This window comes from Sinohyriopsis cumingii, chromosome 6 (genome assembly GCF_028554795.1).
Source record: "Sinohyriopsis cumingii isolate HCF-2022 chromosome 6, ASM2855479v2, whole genome shotgun sequence".
Classification (NCBI taxonomy): Eukaryota; Metazoa; Mollusca; class Bivalvia; order Unionida; family Unionidae; genus Sinohyriopsis; species Sinohyriopsis cumingii.
In genome coordinates this window covers 120,692,451-120,706,459 of record NC_142966.1, presented here as the reverse complement: position 1 = coordinate 120,706,459, position 14,009 = coordinate 120,692,451, and positions in this window count along the sequence as shown.

The window sequence follows — 14,009 nt, the reverse complement described above, 5'->3', positions numbered from 1 at the left end:
TGATATCATTTTATTATTTTACGCGGTAACCAATTGAGGCGTTTCAGCTACAAATTCCAAACACCACCAGTAAGATGTTGCGGTTAATTTCTTATCGGCGGCTTCCAGTATAAATGTTTCTTCGGTTCCGCTATTTAATATGATAGTCACAACCCCGGAATACTTACCGGTGGAATGTCTCCAGGGATATGTTGTGAAGATTTCAAATTTAGCGGCACTGATCACAGACAGTCTATACACTCCAGTGGCTGTTGCTGTATATTTGATAGTATTATTTTGTTTGGATCATGTTGCGAATCCCGATGATACCGTATATGTTATGTTGGTGATATGCCCAGGAGTAACTCCAGTGGGGACTTTAATCAAACTGGTTTTGCTAACGATCTCAGGAATCCCCGCTACGATATCCTGCTGTGTTTGTTTGATCGTGTCAATGTTGGTCTTGATATCAGAAAGTTTTATGTCAACGATGAGCGGAGTGCCGAAGAATTTATCTATGACCTCATCGGTTTTTTGATAATTTCTGCGAAATCTTGTAAACGCGTTTATATGAACATCATACTCGGCCCGCAATGTGGATAATTTACCGTCAACGGTGTCAACATAATTTTTTGTCGCGGCATCTTCCGGGGATGTTGGATCTCTTAAAACAGTTATTTTGTTACCGTTCATGCTGAGTTCACCTGTCATTGTATCACCGGTCTTCGCTACACGTTCCCCTGCAGCTTTTTGCATATCATCTCGAAGCGCCCCGATTGATATCAGCGAATCTGTGATTTTTCCGCTGTCGGTGAACACAGGGATGTTACCCGGAGTGGCTTCAATAACCCTACGAATTATTTCATGCCATTTGATATCACTGTTTTTTAGTTTTCCGTGTCGGTCCTGAAAAATAACAACCTCATCTGGGTCTATCCCGGTCAGACTTAAAAGATTATCGATTTCATCTTTGGTCGCATATTTTAATAAATCCACATCGGCGCGTTTTTTTTGTTTTTGTTTCGAGAAGAGATCTTCCGTAAATATCAACCATTATTTGATAGGAAACTGTTTAAATCGACCCATGGTATACTCGTGCACGATTTTGTGAGGTGAAATCTTTGATTTCGAGATCGCATCAAGAACATTTAATACGTCACGGCCACATATCGTAGGATCGTTGAATACCAAACCTTTGTCTTTGACAGGGGAATGTTTTTTGTATATCGAAGAAATTCAACTGGTGGTGCTAACCCATACGAATCAAAATAGATAATTCCACGTGGATCGATCGCGTAAGCAACCCAGTGAGTTCCTGGACCGTTGCTGTTATCAATATTAATAATTCCGGTTTCTGGACTGCGTGGTTGTTGTGGTAATTGATCTCGCATAAGGACACCTCTGAAGTTTTTTATATTTAATTGTTTAACAGAATCGAGCAAATCAAAATTTGACATCGGTGTGAAAACACTTAGAACCTTTTTGGGTACCATGATGGCGGAGTTCCTGCGAGTCTTAGCCCTCGTCCCTTTTTTTGTATCCTTTTCCTGTGGCTTTCTTTAGTGCCATTCCAGCAGCGGTTCCAACTGCTCCTAACGCAGCGGCTTTAGCGACTGCAGGGGCAGCAGCAGCTATCAGCGCTGGTATTGCTGCGAGAAGTGGAAATATACCACCGGTTTTAACCATATCTTTGACCGCGGCTGGAGAGAAATCAAGTCGAACTCCAGTCGCTGCTTGTTTTGCTTTATTAAAATATTTTAGTTGGGTTTTAGTCAACGATAACTTGTTTGGACCGCCAGTAATCTGATCATTTTTTAGTGTTATCGTTGTACCACATGTGCTCGCGTTTTTCGATTGTAATTTCTTAGCCTGACCAGGAGTCAGAGTAACATTAGCGTGACTGTATGACATTTTATTTAATACGAGATTGATCTAATTGTTTACATGTTTTGTACTGGTGCATCAGCGAATATCATTCGGCCGCCAGCACCTTCAAGCAACATTGATTTGTCGGAAAGTATGACCGCGATTGCTCTGTAATTAGCTATAGCTCCTACGTCTCTATTCACGGTAGCCCGAAAGTGTATATCAACGACAGACTGTCTGGTTAAATCAAGATGCTCTAACGAGAAGTAATAGATTGGATAATGAGATATAAAATCCAATTGTGATATTTGCAAACCAGTATCGATATTTAGATCACGCGCTAGATATTTCGTCAATCGTTGATATGCACGTGCAACATGATTATTACCAAAATCTAACAATATGTTCTCAGATGGTTCTTGATGTCCGTTTATTTTCAGAGAAACGTCAGTGATACCAAGTTGATCAAATATCATATGCGAACGTGTTTCATTACCCACCCGTGCAACATCCTGAAGAGCAATGAAAATATGTCGCGGCGCGGCAAACCCCTGCTGTGATGCTATATGCCATGTGAATAAACCGTTATTGGTACTTTGAGCACTATCTGTGGTTGTTGTAAGCCACGATAACAACACTTTACCACCTTGATCCATAAAAGAAAGCAGTCGCTGTTCTTCAGTAATTGCAGGAGTCATTACCGGCATCCACAGTGATAGTTTTGTTATGTTTACCTTACCAGCGTCACCTAGAGGTCGCCATATAGCATCATTGTCGTTGGCTTTTCTAACAAGCACGACCGTATGTTTTGCTCCAAAAATTACCTTTCTGACATCTCTGCAAACTCCAAAGATGTGCGACAGCGGAATGGCACATGAAAAATTTCTACGATTACCTTTCAGCATTTGTCTACGTGCAGCGAAACCTAAATTAAATTCTGCATTAGCGCTAATAATCATGTCTTCCATATCGATATTAGCAGGATTAGGAGCAGCACGGTTTTTTGGTTGTCTAATAATAAACTGATCACTGTTAGGAAAATTAGATGCGTCCTTGGCAAACATCATTGATGGACCAGCTGATCTTGTATAATCATCAGAATATCTTGCTAGACCAATTATTGTTGTAGCAACATCGACATCCTTCTGAATCGATTCGATATTTTTTCCATCAAGCATGTAGATAGCACTAACAAACAAGGCCATAATTCCGTTATTGACAAAACCGATTTTAACATTGGGTCCGTATTCTGTATCATCTGTTTTTATAATTTCTCCTTCTACTTCAATAAATGCTTCAGCGGGCAGGAAATATCTACTTGTATCTTGAAGCTGAAGTTCAATTCGTCCTCGTTTATTTGGTTCTCGTGCGTGATAAGAGTAATACTGATAGTCACGCACTGATTCATTTTTAAGGACCGGTTCGTCTATGTCGAATGCTGGGTCGGATTCCCGTTTAAACATTTTATTATAAAAGTTATCGTCTGAAACGAAGACCACTTCCCGCCATCAAACTTGTGTTTATTTTTTCAGTCCCTTGATTTATCGGCGCTGCTAATTTTTGATTTGCGGCTTCATTTATTACTTTACTAACATCCGTGGGCATATCTGCGGTGGCTGGTAATTTTACCGATGGTGGACCCCCTTTGGTTCTGCGCATTAATCGTGCTAGTCTGTCCTTGATTGCCAGGAATGCTTTACTGGCAGCGCTACCAACAGCGCCAGTAGCTTTATCTTTAATAACATCAATGGCTTTCATCGATAATTGTTTTGCGATTGGTATTGCTTTAGGTGCCATCCTCGCAAATAAACCCCGAACAACATCGCCTAATCCGTTTCCATAAGTCATCCTATATACGGGTACTCGTGAATTTACCACCCTGACCATGACTGGTCTACGATGAGAATTGTGTACGATCATTTTACTTAATTATTTATTTATTTAACTAGTCGCTGTCCACGAGTTCATCAATAAGTTCTCGGTAGATGTGAGCATCCATGACGCCGCCGCGAAATAATCACTGACAGATATCAGCTGCTTCATTAATTATTTCTGGTGAGTTATTTCCGGCACGTCTTCCTCCGATGAGAACTTCTAACCGCGATACGTCATTGATAATATTATCAGGGCAGGGAATAAAATCACCCCCAAACCACTGCCAGTTGCGCCGATGTCGTAAAATACTTCTGGAGATCGTGATCGTTTTTTGGCTTCTACATCTCTTGCAAATTCTTTATACCCGGGATCTTTTATACCAGTAGGTAAATTTTTAGAAGCAAGATATAAAAAAGGAGTCCAATGTTCGGGTTTTATATTTTTAACGTATTGAGGTTTTAGATAATTTTTTCTAGAATCATAACCATGTGCAGCAATATCGAGTAATTTATCCCGGTCAGTAAAAACACTAAAAGCTTCACTGGTAAAAAATCCTGCAGGTCTGAACTGAGATTTCTCTTGTTACTGCATCGATGAAACTTGTTCAGGCGGTGAATAGGGAGGTGGAGGATCTTGTGGTTGTCTAGCTTCGTAAAGCCCCTGTAATGACTTTATAAGTTTTGCAAATTCTGAATCGTTAGATTTAACCGTTTTCTTGCCGTGGTATACACGATACACCTACTTAGCAAAATTGGTATCACTCGTGGACTTATATTTCTCGTTTAAAACTTTATCTTTGTTATGTAAACTCGCTAATATCAATTCAGGTAATTTTTCTTCTGGTGTGTTTTTAAGGAGTTTAATAAAACCCGGATTAAATTTTGCAGTCAGTTCAACAATTTCCTTTGCTGCTTTGGGTGCAGCAGCTTCGGCGACTTCAGCGGTGGGTGGAGGTTGAGCTGCAGCTATATCAGTTGGAAGATCTCGTAAAAGTTTTTTTGTTTGTTTGGTTCTTTTTGCAATCTTTTCAGTCTGTTCGGCGGTTTGTTTTAGCACTGGAAGAATACCTAGTTTTGTTATATCATCCGGATCTCCTAGTAAAGCTCTTTCTGTGACCAATGCAGCTTTCTCAGTAGCTGTTGTAACGGGTTTAAATAATTCTTCTGCACCTGTTGCAAATTCAACTTGTGCTTGCTGCCGTGCTTGTAATTTTTGTCTTACACTATCTCGTACAGGAAGAAATTTTTCAATTGCGGCTAGTCGCTCTCGAGCTAGTCTAGCGGAATGTGCTTCTCCAATGTTGGCCATTATTGTTAACTTAAATTTTTAATTCACAGCAGCAGAAACGGCGACGACAAGCAAACTCTGCCAGGGACTTTCACAGAGCAGCAGAGAGGGTAAACACCCCCGAGTGTTTTCGCAAGATAGACCCTTGTACCAAGAAATAGTTGTATAGGTAGTTATTTTCATGAGATAACTCTTCAAGTCAGCGGAGAAAGCCTATTTTGTCATGTTTTTCTGACTTGGAAGAGTTTATTTTGTGCAAAATAATATCTCTATCTAAAATGTCCTCGATAGAAGGCTCTGTTAAGCGAAATTCCTTGTGGGATTCGCCCTCTCTGCTGCTCAGCTAACACAAGCCTGAAGGTGTTCACTCATAATATTTCGATGTACAGTTTTATTTTATTTCTGGCCCATTATTGTTCAAGTATTTATTTTCCATTGAGATATATCAGACAATGTTGTGATTCTATTTTGAATGTATCATCATCAGGTAAAGGAGTAATTAAAGTGTAAGTTTTTCTATTGAATGAGTTGTCGAAATTCAATAACCAGACGTTGCCACATATACTGCCTGGGCTTGTTAGTATTGTCACTATATCGTGCCTCATTCTGACATCTTTTTCATAAAGTCATCGTTTACAAATTTTGTACTGTAGTTAGGAAAATGTTTCATTTCCTGTTCAACAAAAACAAAAAAAAAAAGCTTTTAGAATAATAAAGGTTTTGTCGCTAAATATTTTCTATGGGTAAATCTAGTAGCGTCCAGTCTTTCAGTTCAAAACATTATTATATTCAACAGTGTTCACCTATATTTCCTATATGAAACATATCGATCCTATAATTGCTGTTTCTCTACATTCACATGTAACACTGTATTGATTTCTCTCTCTTATTTGTTAATATTATGTACCTTACTACCAGATTACTGTGTCTGATTCAACCCACTCCTTACGTCATTGGTATTTTGTATTTAGTTTTAATTTCCTAGTTCACTTGTTTCTTTCCTGCATTTTAAATATTTTCCAGCTAACATGAACATTTATTTCTTTAATTCAATATTTATAAGTTACTGCATTTGTATGGGAAAATATGAACGAGTTTTTTGGATGGAATACTGCACGACCTTGAGAGTGCAGTATATCCATCGGACAAAACGACTTCATATTTTCCCATACAAATGCAGCAGCCTTTTTATTATATGCTCATTTTCTTATTCTACCTAAGGTTTAATTATATAATCAAAATACTCTACAAGAAACAACGTAAATGAATGTATGCCGTATTCCAAACTAAATACACTAGCGCAGATTCATCATTACACAGCAAAAACATTATTAATGCATACATAACTCCGGCCAGAAAAATTTGAACTTAGTAGCGCGCTAGACATAATATAAAGAAAATGGCGTGTCTAGTTAAAATTGAAATTTGCCGTCATATTGTGAATGAATGCGCATTGCAACAACTTTTCCATTTGATCTGGAATGAATAGATTTTAGTATTTTGTTTCGATTCTACGAAAGTTCGTGATTTTGGACTGGCTTCATCTGTGCAAATTGTACATGGAATACATCGGATTGAAGCAGCGCGGGAGAAGCATGTTTACATCTGCAAGTGTGTTTGTTGTGTCATTGACTATTTGAAATCATAATTTGGGGAAAATATGAAGTGTTTCAATTGCAATTATCAAAAGACGCTATAGAATTTTATGTTTATTTCATTTTGAGTGCAGTAAGGAAGATGTAATCAAGCTTGAGAACTCATGACATGGGTCATGTAAGTCGGATTTGCAGAAATAAGAAAGTACATTTTGAGTAAACTCTAGATGTAAAACTGTAAGTATATGTTTTTGCCATTCTTATTACCAGCTAAAGGAGAGAGTTTATGCCTTTATAGCTCGCATGTTATTTGTAGGTACCAAGCAATTTTACGAAATCTGGTGTCTATCGCAAAATCTGAAACAATGTATCAAAAAGTTAACGTGGAATGTAGCAAAGCAGTTGGTATGTTGCAGTCCACGAAACATCCACTTTAGTTCATTCAGAAACAAATTTAATCAACCAAACCGTATTGCGCCTACTATGCGAATGTATATGATTTGTTTACAAAGTAGTTCCTAATACACTATTGGGCAGACGTGTCCTGCGCGTAGGTGCAATATGAAGGTGTGCAATATCGTAAAATATTGAACGATTCTGATAATGTAAAGTTAACGGATAAATAAAATGAGCATATAATAACAATTCTTATCATATGCTCATTTTTTCTCCGTTAACTTTGGATTGTCAAAATCGTTTAGTATTTTACGATACTGAACTCACGCGCAACTTCATATTGCATTCATAAAGGAAATAGTTTATATTGTAAACAAACAATGGACGCAGATAGCCAGCACTTTTTGTAAACAAATCATGTACACTTACATAGTAGGCGGTTTACGTTTTGGTTGATTACATTTGTTTCTGAATGAATTAAAGCAGATGTTTCGTCAACTGCCACATAGCAGCTGCTTTGCTACATTCCGCGTTAAATTGTTTGATACAATGTTTCGAATTTAGGCGGGAGATGCCAGATTTCATAAAATTGCCGGGTACCTACAAATAACGTGCAAGTGACAAGACATAAACTGTCTTCTTTAGCTGGTAATAAGAATGGAAAAAATATCCTTACAGTTTTACATCCTGAATTTCCTTTCTTAGTTTTGCAAATCCGAAGTAAATCAGCCATGTCATGGGTTCTCAAGCTTGATTACACATTTCGAAATTGTACTATAATTTCGACTATATTCCAAGTGCAATTATATCCTCAATACTGCATCAACACAATTTCAAGTGACACGTCATCACCATACACCACAATTGCAAGTGACTCGTCATCACCATACAGTTGGGATACAGAATTTGAGCGGCAACCATTAGCAGCATTTGAACCTGTCTCTATGGATTTCCTACGTACAATCCTGATGAAGAGTGCACCAAAGTCATGTCAACTTGATCCATTTCCAACATCACTGCTGCTTGAGTGCTTAGATCCAGTATTGCCTTCAGTAACTGATGTTATTAATACCTCTCTCTCATCCGGGGAATTCCCATCATTTTTCAAAACTGCCATTGTAAAGCCTCTGCTGAAGAAACCAACACAAGACCATAACGATTTAAAGAACTACCGCGAAGTTTCTAATCTTCCATTCATATAAAAAATCTAAGAAAAGGTTGTTCTATCCCAGCTTGTATCTCATCTAAATTCAAACAGTCTTTTTAGCAATGTACAATCTGCATATCGCCCTTGCCACAGTACTGAAACTACTCTTCTAAAAGTAGTTAATGACATTCTCTCTGCGTTGGATAGCGGAAATATTACAGTTCTCATCCTCCTTGGTTTGTCTGCAGCATTTGACACAATAGACCATGATATATTACTTCCCCGTCTCCAGCATGAATTTGGCATTCATGATACAGCCTTACTGTGGTACAAGTCCTAATTGGTCAACAGGACATAAATTGTATCTGCAAATGGAATACACTCAAGCCCAGTTGATCTATGTTGTGGTGTTCCACAGGGGTCTGTTCTTGGGCCTGTTCTCTTCATTCTGTACACTCAGTCGCTCTCAAGTGTCATAGACCATCATCCAGTGTCTCTCTTTAACATTTCGAACCAGCATCATCCTGGCCCCAGTATAAATGGGACATTCATAGAAGAAGTAGAAAACAACTTCAGCTGAAGAACCTAAATAGTAGTAAGGGGACTTCAATAGGTTGTAGCGAAAACAATCATGGTTTAACTTCCATTTTTAATTACGCAGTTGACAGTAGCAGACATAATTTCTGTCTTCATACAATACAACTAATCTTTCTAAAGTAATTGTTAAAACAACTCAAAGAAGTAAAATTTGGAACCTCATCTCCCATACTTCAGTCGTTAACAGGAGAAAAAAAGACGGTGTAAATTGTGTAGGATAAACCCGATAATTGTATCTTGTATCATAGGAAATATGAGTAGTATAACCATTAATTATTTCCTGAGAGTATTCGAGTGTTTTATGTCCTGAGAATGGCCTTGTTTACCACATTTCAATCACCCATTGTAGCTACATTATTTACCCAGGATTAGTCGTCGGAACAACGGAAGGCTGCGTCGGTGCGCCTGGGTCACACCAATCTTGCCTATAATATTTCCAATTGCCATGAGAATCAATGCCATGGTGACGCTCTGTTTGCAAAAGGGTACGAACTTGCAGTGATCTACAAGATAGCAGTAAATTGGTGATCTTTAGCTAATCATTGAGTTCCAACTCCAAATCTTCAATCCAGTCTTGTATTTACTGGTGCATGGTTCCATTATTTGCTTCGGTCAGCTTTCTACATTCTAACAATCAGACATGCATCAAGCTCAACGGCCTCCGCAAGAGTAATCTGAAGTGCCATACTGAGACCAAGGATCTCTTGCATCAGGAGACCTCAAGGTTTTCGTGCAGCCGCTTATATTAGCGCTCATTCATCTGATGACGTTATAACGGTTTGTTGGTATTTTCCAAGCTTGTTTCTGTTAGCCAGGATCTTTTTTCGAACTGTCGCGAGCCGTCTTCGCGCTGTGGGGTAAAGCCTTGTGGTGAAAAACTCCGATGAACGTGAATCCGTTTCCCCGCTCTTATGTACATAATTCGAGGGAATGAGAATGGGATCAATATTTACAACCGTTACTAGGCAAAAGGGAGTGGACCACTGCTGAGTTTCTTTAGGCAGTCAAACTTGGATAGTAAAGGTAAATAGGACAGTTTGGAGGTAATATCAGTGTAGGCGCAGACCACATCAATGCCAATGACCTTACTACCTTGAACCAGTGGTTGGGACTGAAGAGAGTAAGTGCGTCTTTTCTATAAAGTGAGAACACAGCGCCTGTAGTCACTTCGTTGGAGAGCGTTTCGATCAACTCCATAACCTGTTAGTAGCGCTTTTCGGTCCATATCTTGCGGTCGTATTGCTGGTCAGTTTAATTAAGCAGAGCGCGGCAGGCGAGCGTTTTGCCCTCCTCCCTAAACGAAGAAATTGTCCAGGATGCCTTTGCTGCAGATGTAACTGCTGTGCTGTATGTTGTGCTAAGCACGGTACAGTTCATGAATACGATCTTCCTGTTCCTTGCCGATAATGATGACCACTCTGGTGCCGTCTTCTTCGTGGTGGAGGGCTTTCAAGATGTTGGCGATGCTGTGGCGAAGCCACTTGTTATTAAGCTAGTCGCTGATTGTTTGAGGTAGATTTTTTTTCCGGTCAGACTTGTTGGCCTAAAGTTGTTCAAACACTTCACGTCCTTATATAAAAACAAAACCTAGCTATTATGCAGGAGGAGCGCAACAGGCGTCTTGTCGTATTTGTTGCGTCACTCTTTCTCATACGGCAATAGCAGCAGAGAGGGCGAACAGCCTCTTAATTGACTCACTCTCTATTTCAAATAATAAGAATTCCTGGAAATCGCAAAAAGGGGTTCGAAATGAACGTCCTTTTGAAAATCGTAAAGAAAAAAAGGATTTACCAATCGAGTGCCGAGTATGAGACTTCGCCCTCTCTGATGCTATTAATTAAAAATTGTTATATCAAATAATGGTTCATCCGGAATTTTATACTGCCCGGTTAGCTCGAGAGAGACTAAGAAATTTCTCCCCGTGAGAGATTCTTTCAGAAAAATCCTACAAGAACGGCAAGAAGCCCAAGTTGAATACGCAGAAGGTACAGAACAGTTATTTAAACCTGTTACTGAAAAAGTCGTAACGGCTATTAAGGAGAATCTTCTTCCAGTATCAAAACAAACCGCTGTGCAAACTGAAAAAATAGCAACGAGAACTAAGAAAACAAAAAGGATTTTACGAGAACTTCCAACTGAAATAGCTGCAACTCAGCCTTCATCTGTCGATGAAGAAATACTTGAAGGTATTGGCAAAATTCGTACTGAAGTCGCCGACGTGAAAACAGAACTTGCGTCTAAACCTAAACCAATAAAAGAAAACACTGAATTGATTAAAAACTTTAAGGAAGGTTTAGTCGAAGATATTAGAAATACTAAGAGTGAAAAATTACCTAAAAAATATTAATTAGTATCTTTAATAAATCTAGTATTTTAAACTCCGGTTATGAAGGTGTAAATAATGATAATCTCATTAAATGGATATATCGCATATATAGAAACAAAACTAGCCAGAAATGATGATTTAGAATACAGAAGTCTTGTTGAAGAAAAACGAAGACTTTATAGAGAGACACTGAAACAAATAGAACAACAGCAGGGACTAAAAACCCCCACCACCCCTCCAGCAGGAACCTTCATATCAATTTCCTCCACTGCAGCAACAGATAGAACAACAACAATCTTCTTCACCGCAGCAAAAGTCGATGTCGGAACTTAAAAGGTCTGAAGAGCTACTTAAGAAAGCGAAAGTAGAAAGATCACCCTTAAGACTATTTAAGAAAATTGGGGAAACAACAAATGACGAAGAAGGAGCAACCGGAAGTGGTTTTACTCGAAGTGGTCTTGTTGCTTGTCCTAACAACATCCTCGGTGACGTACAACGGTTAGAAGTTCTCATAGGAGGAAAACGTGCTGGTAATAATTATCCGGAAATAATTAATGAAGCAGCTGATATCTATCAGCGATTATTTACAGGTGGTATCGTGGATATTAGCGTTTACCGAGAACTTATTGATGAACTCGTTGACGACTATCACAGTGATTAGATAAATGGCAAGCAAAATAAGATGATCATTCACAATAGTCAGCGTGGACCTGTAATGGTCAAAGCAGTAAACTCACGATTACCAACCTACAGTGTGTATTACGGAGATGGACTTGGTGTTGTTCAGGGATTATCCAGATGGTTAGCTCCAAAAGTAGCACCTGTTGCAAAACAATTATCAATGAAAGCTCCTGGTGCAATCGTCAACGTTGCTGGTAAGGCGTTCTCGGCAATCAAAGAAAGACTAGCACGATTAATACGACGAAAATCAGAGCCAGTGAAATTATCAAGCACTGAAGCCATGCCTGCAAATGTCAGCAAAATAATAAATCAAGCTGCAAATCAGAAACTTGCATCGCTAGAAGATCAAGGACTCGGTGAATTGGGGGATAATAATTTAAGTTTAATATCAGGAAGCGGAGTTTTCCGAAGGCGGTAATCATCGTGTTAGACGAAAATAATTATAATAAAAATGTTTAAGCGCATATCCGACACATCATTTGACATGGAATCACCTGTCCTTAAAGATGAGTCTGTGCGTGATTATCAATTTTATTCTTATGACGCACGATTACCAAATCAACAGGGAAGAATTGGATTACAAGTCCATGATACAAGTAGATACTTTTTACCCTCTGGGCTTTTATTGAAGTAGAAGGTGAAATTATTAAAAAAAACCGATAATACTGAATATGCAGCCGGGTTTGAAATTGGTTTTGTCAACAACGGCATCATGGCACTGTTTGATAGTGCTACTTATTTGATTGATGGAAAAAAACATTGAGACAATTCAGAAAGATGTTGACGTTGCTACAACAATAATAGGACTAGCAGGATACTCTGATGATTATACAAGATCAGCAGGTCCTACAATGATGTTTGTAAAAGATAATTCTAACGACCCTGAAAGCGATCAGTATACTAAAAGATGACCACAAAAAAGAACACACTGTCACTGCCGATGACGCAGATGTGGAGCAGGTGGTTACTGAAGCTAAACCAAATTTCAATTTAGGATTTGCAACACGCCAATCAATGTTGGAAGGGCTTCGTAGAAATTTTTCATGCGCAATTCCACTATCACATATTTTTGGATTTTGCATGTTAGAAATGTTAGAAAAGTTATCTTTGGAGCCACAGTTGCTCTTGTGAGAAAGGGTGACGTCAACAACGCGCTCTGGAGACCTGCTGGTGATCCTGGTAAAGTAGTACAGACAAAACTTTCGTTATGGATGCCGGTAATGACTCCAACGATCGCAGAAGAACAGCGACTATTATCTTTTATGCACACAGGTGGTAAGTCTCTGTTGTCGTGGTTGACAACAACTACAGACGGTATAGAATCTAACATTAACGGGCAATTTACATGGCACATAGCATCACAGCAAAGTGTTTCTGCACCAAGACATATATTTGTTGCACTTCAGGAGACTGCGCGATTGAACTCACAAGAAAGTAGTCATATGATATTTGACAAACTGGGTGTTACCGAGGTTTCTTTACGGATAAACGGACAACAAGAACCAACAGAAAGCATACTACTGAATTTCGGAAACAATCATATAACGCGTGTATACCATCGGTTAATGACGTTTATGGGACGTGATCAAAACGTAGATATTGGTTTACAAATATCACAGTTAGATTTTAGAAATCGATATCCGATCTATTACTTTTCGCTGCAGCATCTTGATTTATCAAAACAATCTGTCGTTGATATACACTTCAGAGCCAGCGTGAATACAGGTGGTGGTGTTTATTACAGAGCAATCGCGGTTATACTCAGTGACAAAGCAAGGTTACTTGAAGATGGAAGTGGTCGAATGAGAGTCGTTGATGCACCAGTGGAAAATCTTCAATCGTTGTGATTTAGAGACACGAGTATTTTATAAAAATGTCTTGCCATCATGTTAGTGTCAGTCTGACTCCTGGTCAGATCAAGAAGTTACAATACGCATCAGCAAACAAATGTGGGACCACAATAACGCTAAAGCACAATCAAGTCACAGGCGGTGAAAATAAACTATCATTGACAGAACAAAACTTAAATTTCTTTGTATCACATTGTTCACACTTACCTGTAACTGCTGACCTATTATTTTTTGTTGTAATAGTTGTTAGTTCACCTGTGGGGGTACGCGTCCTACATTTCACACAATATAAATCCATATTATTTATTATATTTATATAACATGGAAGTCACTGATTTCTCGGCAACAAGAAAGAGTGAACCGATTAAGCATCATCCGATGCGACCAAATTCTATTCGAATGATTATTAT